The 12,774-nt window shown below is 48.9% G+C and overlaps 1 protein-coding gene across 1 annotated transcript in view; it reads right to left on the bottom strand.

The window, feature by feature from the left end:
- LOC309543319 (SH2 domain-containing adapter protein D-like) overlaps positions 1-12,343 on the bottom strand; it is a 67,137-nt gene extending 54,794 nt beyond the window's left edge. The window contains exons 1-2 of the mRNA XM_082242777.1: positions 12,280-12,343; positions 11,820-11,913 (exon numbers count right to left, since the gene is read on the bottom strand). The gene's annotated coding sequence lies outside the window, so the exon portion shown is untranslated. The remainder of the gene's footprint in view (positions 1-11,819; positions 11,914-12,279) is intronic.
- Between the last annotated feature and the right edge of the window lie 431 nt (positions 12,344-12,774).

Genomic DNA, 12,774 nt, shown 5'->3' with positions numbered 1-12,774 from the left:
AGCACTATTCACTCCCCGAATACTAAACACGGGCCACTAATCCTCCCACTGATACCAATGATGGAGCACTATTCACTCCCCTAATACCAAACACGGGCCACTAATTCTCCCACTGATACCAATGATGGGGCACTATTCCTCCCCTAATACTAAACACGGGGCACTAATCCTCCCACTGATACCAATGATGGAGCACTATTCCTCCCACTGACACCAATGATGGGGCACTATTCACTCCCCTAATACTAAACACGGGGCACTAATCCTCCCACTGATACCAATGATGGGGCACTAATCCTCCCACTGATACCAATGATGGGGCACTATTCCTCCCACTGATACCAATGATGGGGCACTATTCCTTCCACTGATACCAATGATGGGGCACTATTCCTCCCACTGATACCAATGATGGGACACTACTTCCCCCCGAATACTAAACATGGGCACTATTCCTCCCACTAAGGCTGGGACATTTTTTACCCCCACTGGCCACAGTCTAGCCCCCCTAAGGTCTGAACGACAGTAACTTTGCCCTTTGCTTAGCTAGTTTGGAGACCCCGGGTCTATACAAACTAAAGAAAAAATGTTTTGATTTTGAATAGAATTAAATTCTAGGTATTTTTATTAATTTTGTATTTCTTTTTTAACTATTATATTACAGCAACCACATTCCAACTAAGATTTGCAGAGGAAGTTTAAAAAAGAAGAATGAGATTTGCTGCTCTAAGCAATGTAAACGCTTTTCAAGTCCTGTGTAACCTGCTTCTCTTATCCAAACATACTATAATTACAGAACATAACTCTATGATATCCAAGAAGGAAGTTCCTGTCTATATAATCCCAAAAAGGTAAATACACCTAAGCCCACCAAGACAATGAGTATCATTATACTTCCTAGTAAGGAGGCCTGGAAAGCAGAGGGCCCCCAGAAGACCGGAAAAGACAATAGATCACTTGTTGAGTGTAGAGTCTCTTCTTTCACACTTCCAACTTGGAGAAGGCAAAAAAAAATGTACTAAACATATTTAAAATTCCAAAAAAGAATAGAAAGGAGGTGAAAATGTAAAAAAAAAAAAATAGCTTGACAAAGCATTGGCAAAATAGTTGCTTGAGTTTGCAAAGGATTATGGGGCCTTAATTATGAAATATTTACCCTAGGCCAACATACTATGCTAAAATGTCCCTTAACAGGAGACAGTCACTGTCTTGGGAACTGCCTGCTGTATCAGAACATGTCAGAGACAAATACGGTACAACAATAAGATGCTGCAAATCTAATTAAGTATTTTCCCAGGACTCTAGAATAAAACAGATTTAGCTCATTAAAGACGACCCATACTGAATATACAACCTAACCTATTTTCATCCCTCTCTTCTGTCTGATCTAATATGCCTATCTATCATCCCAATAATACTTACTTGACAGCTGCTCTGGACTCGCTCTGACTTTGACCCTGTTGACTGTAATGCAGAGCAGGGGGGGCATGTATGCAATCAGTGATACTGACTGGCTGCACAGCAGAAGAAGGCAGTCAGTGAGTTGCACTGCCAGTAGTAGTAGTCTATATCTCACCCTGATCCACAGCTAAGGGGTGGAAGCAACTCCAAAATTGGAGTCCATGGGCATCTGCAGGTAGGGGCAAGGGGGGGCAAATGCCCCCCTTGGAATCTCAACTTCCCCTTTTAAGTGGTTGTTAAGCCACTTTATACCATCCTGTCTGTTCTGTGTAATAATCATGTGTGCCTGTGTGTCTGTGTTTTAAAAAAATAAGCCGTTCTTTACCAGTATTCAGAGGGCCAAGCGCCGCTCACGTGACCCATCGGCTCTCTCCTCTCTCTGGCTGACAGCTGCCTGCAGCGGGCGGGGCCAAGGATTCCTCACTGATGTCAGTTGGGAGGGGAGGAGGAGGGGAAGAGGAGAGGAGGAGAGAGGTGGCGGGTCACGTGAGCGGCAAGTGACACTCTATACTTGTAAAGAATGGCTTATTTTTATAAAAAACTGACACAGGGGCACACAGGATTAATAAACAGACTGTAGACAGGACATGAAACTTTAAATGAAACTACAGCAGCAGGAGGGGAGGTGGGCACTGACACAGGAGCAGACTGGCAGGGAGGGGGGGGGGAGAGGACAGGAGGGCTGCGGATGATGAAGGCATGTAAACTGACCACGGTGTCAGGACTCAGCAGCCATGGTATACGGTGGTCAGTTTACAGAGGGGAGGACATAGCCAGGCAGGATCAGCCAGGTATTTTAGGTGATAGAAGGGGCCAAATTACACAGCAAAGCACTGTGCTGTATAACATGCTTTAAGGGAATATACTCAAAATAAGTATAATGATTAAGCCCCTTCCCTTCATGACATTGTTGAAAAGGGGTGGAGCATGGGTGACCTTAAAATTATGCCCCCCCCCTGAAAAAAGTTCTGCAGACGCCCATGTTGGAGTCATGATGGTTCCAGAACCCTTTACTGGTAAATAGGGTTGGTTTTAATCTCTAGAGCCTGTAGGCACACAGCCTTTGGTTAAATCCAAAAAAAAGCCAGCAACTCAGGGCTTCTTCCTAAAAGATCCTTTATTGATGCACAACAGCAAATACAATGTCCATAGATGCTAAGAAGCACAGAGTTGCCGGCTTTTTGTTGGAATTATTTACAGTGGACTGGTTGGCCTGAGCACCGGCACTCGATCTTCACGTCATTTAAATGGCGGTAGAGCTTGGGTGAGTCTTGACTTGTATATGGGTGAGTCTTGTATGTATATCCACACAGCCTTTGGTGCCCTGAGCCAATGATTCTTAGCCTCCTTCCTCCCAGGCCTCCAGCCAGCTGCTGATCCACTAATGGCGCTTTTCCACTGCATGGAACCGAACGGTTCGGCTCGCTCTTGTGCTTTTCCACAGCCTCCAACAGTGTCTCAGGATGCACCCCCAATCCCTGTAGTTCACCCCAGTTTCCAACAGTGCCCCTGGAAAGCTCCCAGCCTACTGGAGAGAATTCCAGCGCCTTCCAGAGTCCATATCCCTCACAGTTGCCCCCCAACTCCAGAAATCTCATCCCCTACAGGGCCACAGTGACATCAACACCATCCACAGCTTTCCAGCATTTAAATACATATTTTGTATTCCCTTACTTTTATTGCATGAGTATAAACTTTTTTTTTATTGTTGGGGTGTGGAAGATTTTGGAAGAACTTACTAAGCCCTGGTCTCAATAGGGTTGAGAACAACTGCCCTAGGCTATACCTCTATACTTGTATCAACCCTTTACAAAGAATATTTTCTTGTTTTATGGTCTAATTTGTCTTAGAGTACTTCAAAAATGTGTGCGACCCATTCGCACCCTGGCGTTCAGGTGTATTGTGCAAATGCAAGTACGTTAACATGAGATTTTTGTGCTTTGCATTAAGGCAACCCATTCGCTTGAGCACCAACAAATCCAAAAGCAGAAAGTGCTCATCTGAGCAGTAACATGGGAATAGAGCCTCTGACCTGCCTTGGACACGGACAGCTTACGTACAGGTATGGCGTTCTTGCCCCAGCTGATCGGTGTGCGGCAGCATCCAAGGGTGGCCTTTAGCAGGGCCGGCCCTACCATGGGTCCCGCTGGGTCCATAGGACCCAGGCAGCACTTTGAGAGGGGCAGCAAACTGACGCCCAAGATTTTTTTTCCAGCAGTTTTGTGTGTGACAACTGCCCCCCTGGACCGCTCCAATACCACCCTGCTGCCCTCAACACACACTCATAATTTCCGGGTGCGAGGGTGCTCACATGCAGTCTAACATCGGCTGGTAAATATCTGAGCGCACATGAAGAGCTCAGGTGTGTGTACTGCCGGGGTGGGGTACCCACAGGAGAGGGTGGCAAAGATCCCTTTCCCACTGGCTCCGTCAGCAGCCGATGTTCGGGCGCAGCTTGCATTACTATTGGGTGGAACTGGAGGATTAGATACAGCTGGCCTCTTGCCCGGCCCGCCTTCTTCATGCCTTTGATGGGCATGATTTTTTTGGGGGGGTTTTGGGGGGGGGCAGCATTTCATTCGTGGACCCAGGCAGCACAATGTCTCGGGCCAGCCCTGGCCTTTAGCCATCTCTGGACGCAGCAGCCTTTCTGCCCCCATTAGCTCATCTGAATTAGGCCTAATGATTGATAGTCAAAGACTCTGTAGTCTAGGCTGCCAAAGCTGGGAGCCGAGGAACCGCAGATTTATATATTACTCAAAAAAGTCAGACAGCTATATTCCTAACATATATTCATATCTAACCCTAAAATCAGACCATGGCTATGTTTGCTTGAAAATTCCAGACACTTTTCTTAGCTACAAAGCCTGGGATAATGAACCAACAGTTAATGGAATTCTTAGTCAAACAGTGGCATGATCAAGAGATCCCTCAGATAACAAAGTCTTTATTCTAGAGATGCGCAAATTGGCCTACTAATCATGGCAGATCAGGCCACTCTAAGCGGAAGGTGCAAAGCTGAGTTCACATATGTCAACCATTAAATGAATTACCATTACCAATCAGGGGTTATAGGTTCATAATAGAGCGATTCAGGACCCTGTATAATTACTGACACGTGCAAATCCAGACCTGGGAGCTCTACAAAAATCACTTTTGTTATATTTCCCAAAAAAGATCAAAACGTTCTTAATAAAACTCACATAAAACATTGCTTGAAATTTTGTTGAAATATAGAATAAACAATGATAAAATGTATAAGCAATAAAAAAAAAATGTGGTATAAAACTGGCCATACAGTGGATGGATCAAAACAGGGTCCGGCTGCATTTTGATCCATCTATGGCAGTGATGGAGAACCTTGGCACCCTAGATACCCCATCCTCATTCACATGGAGAGCGGGATCTGGGGGCCTTCCAGATTCCGTTAAGCCCCCTGCCCGCAGACCCCCACATCCCCCGCCCAGGGTTGTTGGAAAGAGGCCCTTGAACATTGGATCAGACGATTTACAGGCATTCAGGTGGTAATACAGCCACCTTCTTCATCCCTAGGGGGATCATTTCTATAGCAATAGGATTTTACATTGAACTACCATGCACAGCCACAATGGCCGCGTTTGGCAGGTAGTTATGACATGGTCCTGTTGATTTCAATGGATGAGTTTGACAGGTAGTGCCTCCTGTCAGACTCGACATGCTGAGTTAAAATTGCCAGCAACATGAACCATCATGGCCACCATGTTATATGTGGGAGTGGGCGTTTGGTGGATAGTAAAAACGTAGATCAACTGCGACTTGAGAGCTCAAAGTTTCATGACAAGTCGCTCCCCAACACTGCAAAGGAACCGTTCCAATCGGAGTGACTCAAGTCGTTCAGACGTAGAAAAATTTTCTGCGCTAATTTTGCTGTGACTTCAATACAACTTGCATTGACTCCTGTCCACTTCAATACCGGGCACTTTCCCCCCATTCCTGCCCAGGACAATTTTCAGCTTTCAGTTCACTTTGAATGACAATTGTGCGGTCATGCAATGCTGTACCCAAATGACATATCATTTTTTTCATACAAATATTGTAGAGCTTTCTTTTGGTAATATTTATTTACCACTGGGTTTTTATGGTTTGCTAAAAAAAAATGAAGAAAGACCGAAAATGTTAAAAGATAAAAAAAAAAAACATTTTCTCAGTTTTTGTCAGAAAATTTTGTAAACAAGTAATTTTTCTCTTCACTGGTGTGTGCTGATGAGGCTGCACTGATGGGCACTGATGAGGCAAGACTGATGGGCATTGATAGGCTGCACTAATATGCCGCACTGATGGGCACTAATAGGCTGCACTGATGAGGCAAGACTAAAGGGCACTGATAGGCTGCACTAATATGCCGCACTGATGGGCACTGATAGGCTGCACTAATGGGCACTGATAGGCTTCATTGATAGGCTGCACTGATGGGCACTGATGAGGCAAGACTAATGGGCACTGATAGGCTGCACTAATATGCCGCATTGATGGGCACTGATAGGGTGTACTGATGGGCACTGATAGGCTGCACTGATGGGCATTGATGAGGCAAGACTAATGGGCACTGATAGGCTGCACTAATATGTCACACTGATGGGCACTGATAGGCAGCACTGATGGGCACTGATAGGCTGCACCGATGGGCACTGATAGACTGCACTGATGAACACTGATGAGGCAACACTAATGGGCACTGATAGGCTACACTAATATGCCGCACTGATGGGCACTGATAGGCTGCACTGATGTACACTGATAGGCTGTACCGATGGGCACTGATGAGGCAAGACTAAGGGCACTTATAGGCTGCACTAATATGCCACACTGATGGGCACTGATAAATGGCACTAATGGGCACTAATAGGCTGCACTAATGGGCACTGATGAGCAGGCACTGATGGGCACTGAAAGGCCGCACTGATTGGTGCCACTGATGGGCACTGTTTGGTGTCACTGATGAGCACTGATTGGTGTCACTGATGGGCACTGATTCGTGTCACTGATGGGCACTGATTGGTGTCACTGATGGGCACTGATTGGTGTCACTAATGGCCACTGATTGGTGTCACTGATGGGCACAGACTGGTGTCACTTGCTGGGCACTGTTGGGGCTGCACAGTAATCAGGGCACTGGTTACCTGTACAGTCTCCCCTGCGAGGAGATGCCACATCTCACACTCTGTCAGTGTGACTTGGAAGACATCTGTGTGACTTCATGCACAGATGTCTATGTACCTGAACTTACAAAAAGCAGTGCAGGAACTACTTTGAAAATCCGTGCAACTCCGAGAGGAGTCAGAGTGGCACCAATTTGACGGCTCCCGTTGCGGACAATAGGGTGCGGCTTATCGTGCGATTTGAAACTATTAAATTGCATGACAAGTGGCACCGGTGTGACCAGGAACCAGATGCAGTGAGTAGCCCATTCAAATAAACAGGCTGCATACCACAATGCACACACATCATGTAGCTGTGATCCCAGCCTTAGCCTGGCTTCCCATCTATGCAGTGTGTGATTGGTGCGTTCTACAATTGGATGTTGCTGTGCATTTTCGCACAGGCTATTATAACCACAATTTTGCGCAATTTGCTTTTTATGCTTTTTTTTTTGCGGCCAATTTGTTGTTGGGCAGATTAAAATGTGCCAAACCCAAATTGCGGCAAACTCATGGCAAGAACGCACTATATGCTTTTCTGCAACTTCTCCATTGAAGTCTATGGAACCAAAAAAAGAGCATAGATGTGACCGTGTCCAATAGGAAACCATGTTAAATGGTGCAAAAAGCCCCAAAAAACGCATAGGTGTGAACCGGGACTTAATGAATATTCCTCTTCCTTTCCCCAACCCCCCCCCCCCTTTTTTTAAGGAAAAATACACTTTTTTGCGGAGTGCAGCCTAGGCAAGAATAATGGCAAAAGCTGCCCCCCCCCCCCCCCTTGCCCAAAGTCTCCCAAATCTCAGGACGTTGGGGCTCTGTAGAACACATTGTGCATGTGCAGTGGTGAGTCATCAGAGGTCGGTTGCTAGGACCCAGAAGACATCAGCAAAGAAAATGGCAGTGTGCAACCTGCAGCAGATCGCAACTGGATGATGCTGGATTGGCTGTCAGCATGTCATTTGAAGATAATCAATCAAACCAGGTACAAGGGGAAATAAAAAGAAAAAGAGGTACCAGACCTAATTTTTCCCTGCTGTATTAGGACAGCTATGTGGCAGAGCTGTGTAAATCCCAGGACTGGATGGACACCAATACAGACTTTTTGCAGGTAAAGCAGATCTCTTACATTTATTTCATCCAGAAGCCAACTGTCTCAGGTCCTAGCAACTGGCCCCCCGATGACACACCACTGCCAAAGGTCTGTACTGGTGTCCATCCAGTCCTGAGATTTACACAGCTCTGTCAAACTGAAGCAGGAAAAAAGAATGTCTTCTGAGGAATTTCACCCCTCAATAAAATGTTTTTTTTCGGTATCCTTTAACCTGGTTTGCTGGGCTTTCTTCAAATTACGGACTCGCACCTTGGGCAAATCCAGCATCATCCCGCGGTAATCTGGCGATCGAACCCCGCCACCATCTGCTTTGCTGATGTCATCAGGAGCCAGCTGTCTCTCAGGGACCTAGCAACCGGCCCCCTGAAGATAAGCAGCTGTGCATGCGCAACATGTTCTACATGTCCCTGATGTCCCTGAGAAGGGTGACGCGGGAGGCTGTGGGTGGAGAAGATGGTGGCGTGGCAGCCAGCTGCCTCTACTGGCTCCTCACTACTGGCCCCCCCATGATAAACCGCTGCACATGCGCAGCGTGTTCTACATATCCCTGAGATGGGTGAAGTGGGAGGCTGTGGGTGGGGAAGATGGTGGCGTGGCACTTCGCCAAATTACAGTGGCAGCCAGCTGCCTCTTCTGGGTGCTCACTACTGCCCCCCAATGATAAGCCGCTGCGCATGCGCCTGTTGTATATAGCCCTGAGGTCCCTGAGATGGGTGAAGCGGGAGGCTGTGGGTGGGGAAGATGTTGGCGTGGCACTTCGCCAAATCACAGTGGCAGCCAGCTGCCTCTTCTGGGTGCTCACTACTGCCCTCCAATGATAAGCCGCTGCACATGCACAGCGCGTTCTATATAGCCCAGATGTCCCTGAGATGGGTGAAGCGGGAGTCTGTGGTGGGGAAGATGGTAGCGTGGCACCCAGCTGCCTCTACTGAGTCCTCACTACTGCCCCCCTGATGATAATCAGCGCATGTGCAGCATGTTGTACCTGTCCCTGAGATGGGTGATGGGGGAGGCTTTGGGTGGGGGAGATGGTGGCGTGGCACCTTCACCAAATTATAGTGGCACCTAACTGCCTCTTCTGGGTCCTCTCTACTGCCCCCCGATGACAAGCCGCTGCGCATCCACAGCCTGTTCTACATAGCCCTGATCTCTCACAAATGGGTGATGTGGAAGGCTGTGGGTGGGGAAGATGGTGGCGTGGCACCCAGCTGCCTCTTCTACCGGCCCCCGGCATGTTCTACATAGCCCAGATGTTCCTGAGATGCATTGGTGGGGAAGATGGTGGCGTGGCACCTTCGCCAAATTATAGTGGCACCCAACTGCCTCTTCTGGGTCCTTGTTATTGTCCCCCCGATGATAAGCCGCTGCGCATGCACAGCCTGTTCTACATAGCCCAGATGTCCCTGAGATGCGTGGGTGGGAAAGATGGTGGCGTGGCACCTTCACCGAATTACAGTGGCAGCCAGCTGCCTCTTTTGGGTCCTCACTACTGGCCCACCAATGATAAGCCACTGCGCATGCACAGTGTGTTCTATATAGCCTTGATGTCCCTGAGATGGGTGACACAGGAGACTTTGGGTGGGGAAGGTGGCATGGCACCCAGCTGCCTCTACTGGGTCCTCACTAGTGAGTGACCCCTGCTGATGAGCCGCAGCGCATGCACAGCATGTTCTACATATCCAAGATGTCCCTGAGATGCGTGGGTGGGGAAGATGGTGGCATGGCACCCAGCTGCCTCTTCTGGGTCCTCTCTACTGCCCCCCTGATGATAAGTCGCTGCGCATGGACAGCATGTTCTACATAGCCAAGATGTCCCTGAGATGCATGGGTGGGGAAGATGGTGGCATGGCACCCAGCTGCCTCTTCTACTCGGTCCCCTCTACTGCCCCCCGATGATAAGTCGCTGCACATGCACAGCGTGTTCTACATAGCCAAGATGTCCCTGAGATGCATGGGTGGGGAATATGGTGGCGTGGCACCTTCGCCAAATTATAGTGGCACCCAACTGCCTCTTCTGGGTCCTCTCTACTGCCCCCCGATGATAAGTCACTGCGCATGCACAGCGTGTTCTACAAAGCCCAGATGTCCCTGAGATGCGTGGGTGGGGAATATGGTGGCATGGCACCCAGCTGCCTCTACTCGGTCCCCTCTACTGCCCCCCGATGATAAGTCACTGCACATGCACAGCGTGTTCTACATAGCCAAGATGTCCCTGAGATGCATGGGTGGGGAAGATGGTGGCGTGGCACCTTCGCCAAATCATAGTGGCACCCAACTGCCTCTTCTGGGTCCTCTCTACTGCCCCCCGATGATAAGTCACTGCGCATGTACAGCGTGTTCTACATAGCCCAGATGTCCCTGAGATGCGTGGGTGGGGAATATGGTGGCATGGCACCCAGCTGCCTCTACTCGGTCCCCTCTACTGCCCCCCGATGATAAGTCACTGCACATGCACAGCGTGCTCTACATAGCCCAGATGTCCCTGAGATGCGTGGGTGGGGAATATGGTGGCGTGGCACCTTCGCCAAATTATAGTGGCACCCAACTGCCTCTTCTGGGTCCTCTCTACTGCCCCCCTGATGATAAGTCGCTGCGCATGGACAGCATGTTCTACATAGCCAAGATGTCCCTGAGATGCATGGGTGGGGAAGATGGTGGCATGGCACCCAGCTGCCTCTTCTACTCGGTCCCCTCTACTGCCCCCCGATGATAAGTCACTGCACATGCACAGCATGCTCTACATAGCCAAGATGTCCCTGAGATGCATGGGTGGGGAAGATGGTGGCGTGGCACCTTCGCCAAATCATAGTGGCACCCAACTGCCTCTTCTGGGTCCTCTCTACTGCCCCCCGATGATAAGTCACTGCGCATGTACAGCGTGTTCTACATAGCCCAGATGTCCCTGAGATGCGTGGGTGGGGAATATGGTGGCATGGCACCCAGCTGCCTCTACTCGGTCCCCTCTACTGCCCCCCGATGATAAGTCACTGCACATGCACAGCATGTTCTACATAGCCAAGATGTCCCTGAGATGCATGGGTGGGGAAGATGGTGGCATGGCACCTTTGCCAAATTATAGTGGCACCCAGCTGCCTCTTCTGGGTCCTCTCTAATGCCCCCCCGATGATAAGTTGCTGCGCATGCACCGCATGTTCTACATAGCCCAGATGTCCCTGAGATGCGTGATGTGGGAGGCTTTGGGTGGGGAAGATGGTGGTGTGGCCTCTTCTGGGTCCTCACTACTGCCCCCCTGATGATAAGTCGCTGCACATGCACAGCGTGCTCTACATAGCCAAGATGTCCCTGAGATGCATGGGTGGGGAAGATGGTGGCGTGGCACCTTCGCCAAATTATAGTGGCACCCAGCTGCCTCTTCTGGGTCCCCTCTACTGTCCCCCGTTGATAAGTCGCTGCGCATGCACAGCGTGTTCTACATAGCCCAGATGTCCCTGATATGGGTGATGTGGGGAAGATGGTGGCGTGGCACCTTCGCCAAATCACAGTGGCACCCAGCTGCCTCTTCTGGGTCCTCACTACTGCCCCCCAATGATAAGCCGCCTCGCATGCACAGAGCGTTCTGTGATTTCCCTGAGATACATGACATGGGAGGCTTCCAGCAGGAAAGATGGTAGCGTGGCACCTTCACCAGGTTATGTAGATTAGGATGATACTGGATTTCTTATACATGAGAGTATGTCATTTGAAGATAACCCAGTATAAAGGAAAGCAAAAATAAATAAATAAATAACTCAGGGGGGGGGGGGGAGTCCCTCTTTAACTGCAGCAGAGAAAAACTAAGCCTGTGCGGCAGAGCTGTGTAAATCTCAGGACTGGATGGACACAAATACAAATCCTATGGCAGGCGAAACAGACCCCTTGTATTTATTTATTCTCTATAATTAGCTATTTGCTTGAAGATCAGTTTTAATGTATTAAAATTAAAAAAAAATAAATAAAAAATAAAATAAATAAAATAAAATAAAATAAATAAAAATAAATAAAATAAATAAATTAAAATAAAAATTAAAAAAAAATCTCTTTTAATAGAAATATGAGATAAGACTTACCGTGTAATCTCTGACGTTTAATCCGTCCGTCCAATCGCCTTATTTTTTTTGGTGTTGGCGTCTCGCTCAGCGCGGAATGAAGAAGAGTACCGGTCTGTTAAACAAACAAATAAATAAAAGGTGAGCGAAAAATATAATCAGGTCCCCATTCTGAGAAAAGTAGTTTTGGAAGTGCGACTCTCGGCGTGGGATGCGCGGAGGGGCTGGGCAGGCTGGGGGTTGTAGTTCTTCAACTGATGGAGAGCTACAGGTCAGAGCGGAGAAGCTGTAAGAGGAGAAGTAGGAGTAGACCAGCATTGTAGGCATCACACAAAGGATGAAGGGAGTGGAAGGGGGGCGCCTACCTCCAATGGAAACCATGGGCTGGGGGGGGGGGGGAACTCTGGAAAACTTGGGCAGCCATCACCGGTCACCAGATCTACACCAAAACCCAAACCCTTACCATGCCCAGCACACTGACCTGACCACCCCGGGCTCCACGAGCAGCGCAGCCAGCCAAGGAAAGGGGGCTATTATTGTGGCTGGGAGAGGATGGAGGAGGAGGGGGCAGATGGGGAGAGGAGGGGCTGTCCTGTGAAACTCGCCCAGGGGGGGGGGGGGGAGAGACTCAACTCACTGATTGAAGGATCTGTGGGGCTCTTCCATGGGGGGAGTGAGGGAACAATTGTGTAGAGGCTGGAGAGGACAATGCACCATCAGGGGAGGCCGGGGGACTGAGGTCTTCATCACTGATGGGTCCTACTAGGTGGCCAAGTCTGAAAAAACAATGGAACCACAAATCCCAGCATGCTTAGATAAGAAAGACAGTGGGTGAGATCTGATCTGCTGCACAGAAGCAGTGGAACTATAACTCCCAGCATACCTGGATAAGGAAGGCAGTGGGTGAGATCTGCTGCACTGAAGCAGTGGAACTATAACTCCCAGCATACCTGGATAAGGAAGGATGTGGGTGAGA

The sequence above is a fragment of the Pelophylax lessonae genome (assembly GCF_965119305.1).
Source record: "Pelophylax lessonae genome assembly, chromosome: 13".
NCBI classification, from domain to species: Eukaryota; Metazoa; Chordata; class Amphibia; order Anura; family Ranidae; genus Pelophylax; species Pelophylax lessonae.
The sequence above is the reverse complement of the archived record's forward strand: the minus strand, read 5'-3'. Positions and strand labels throughout refer to the sequence as shown.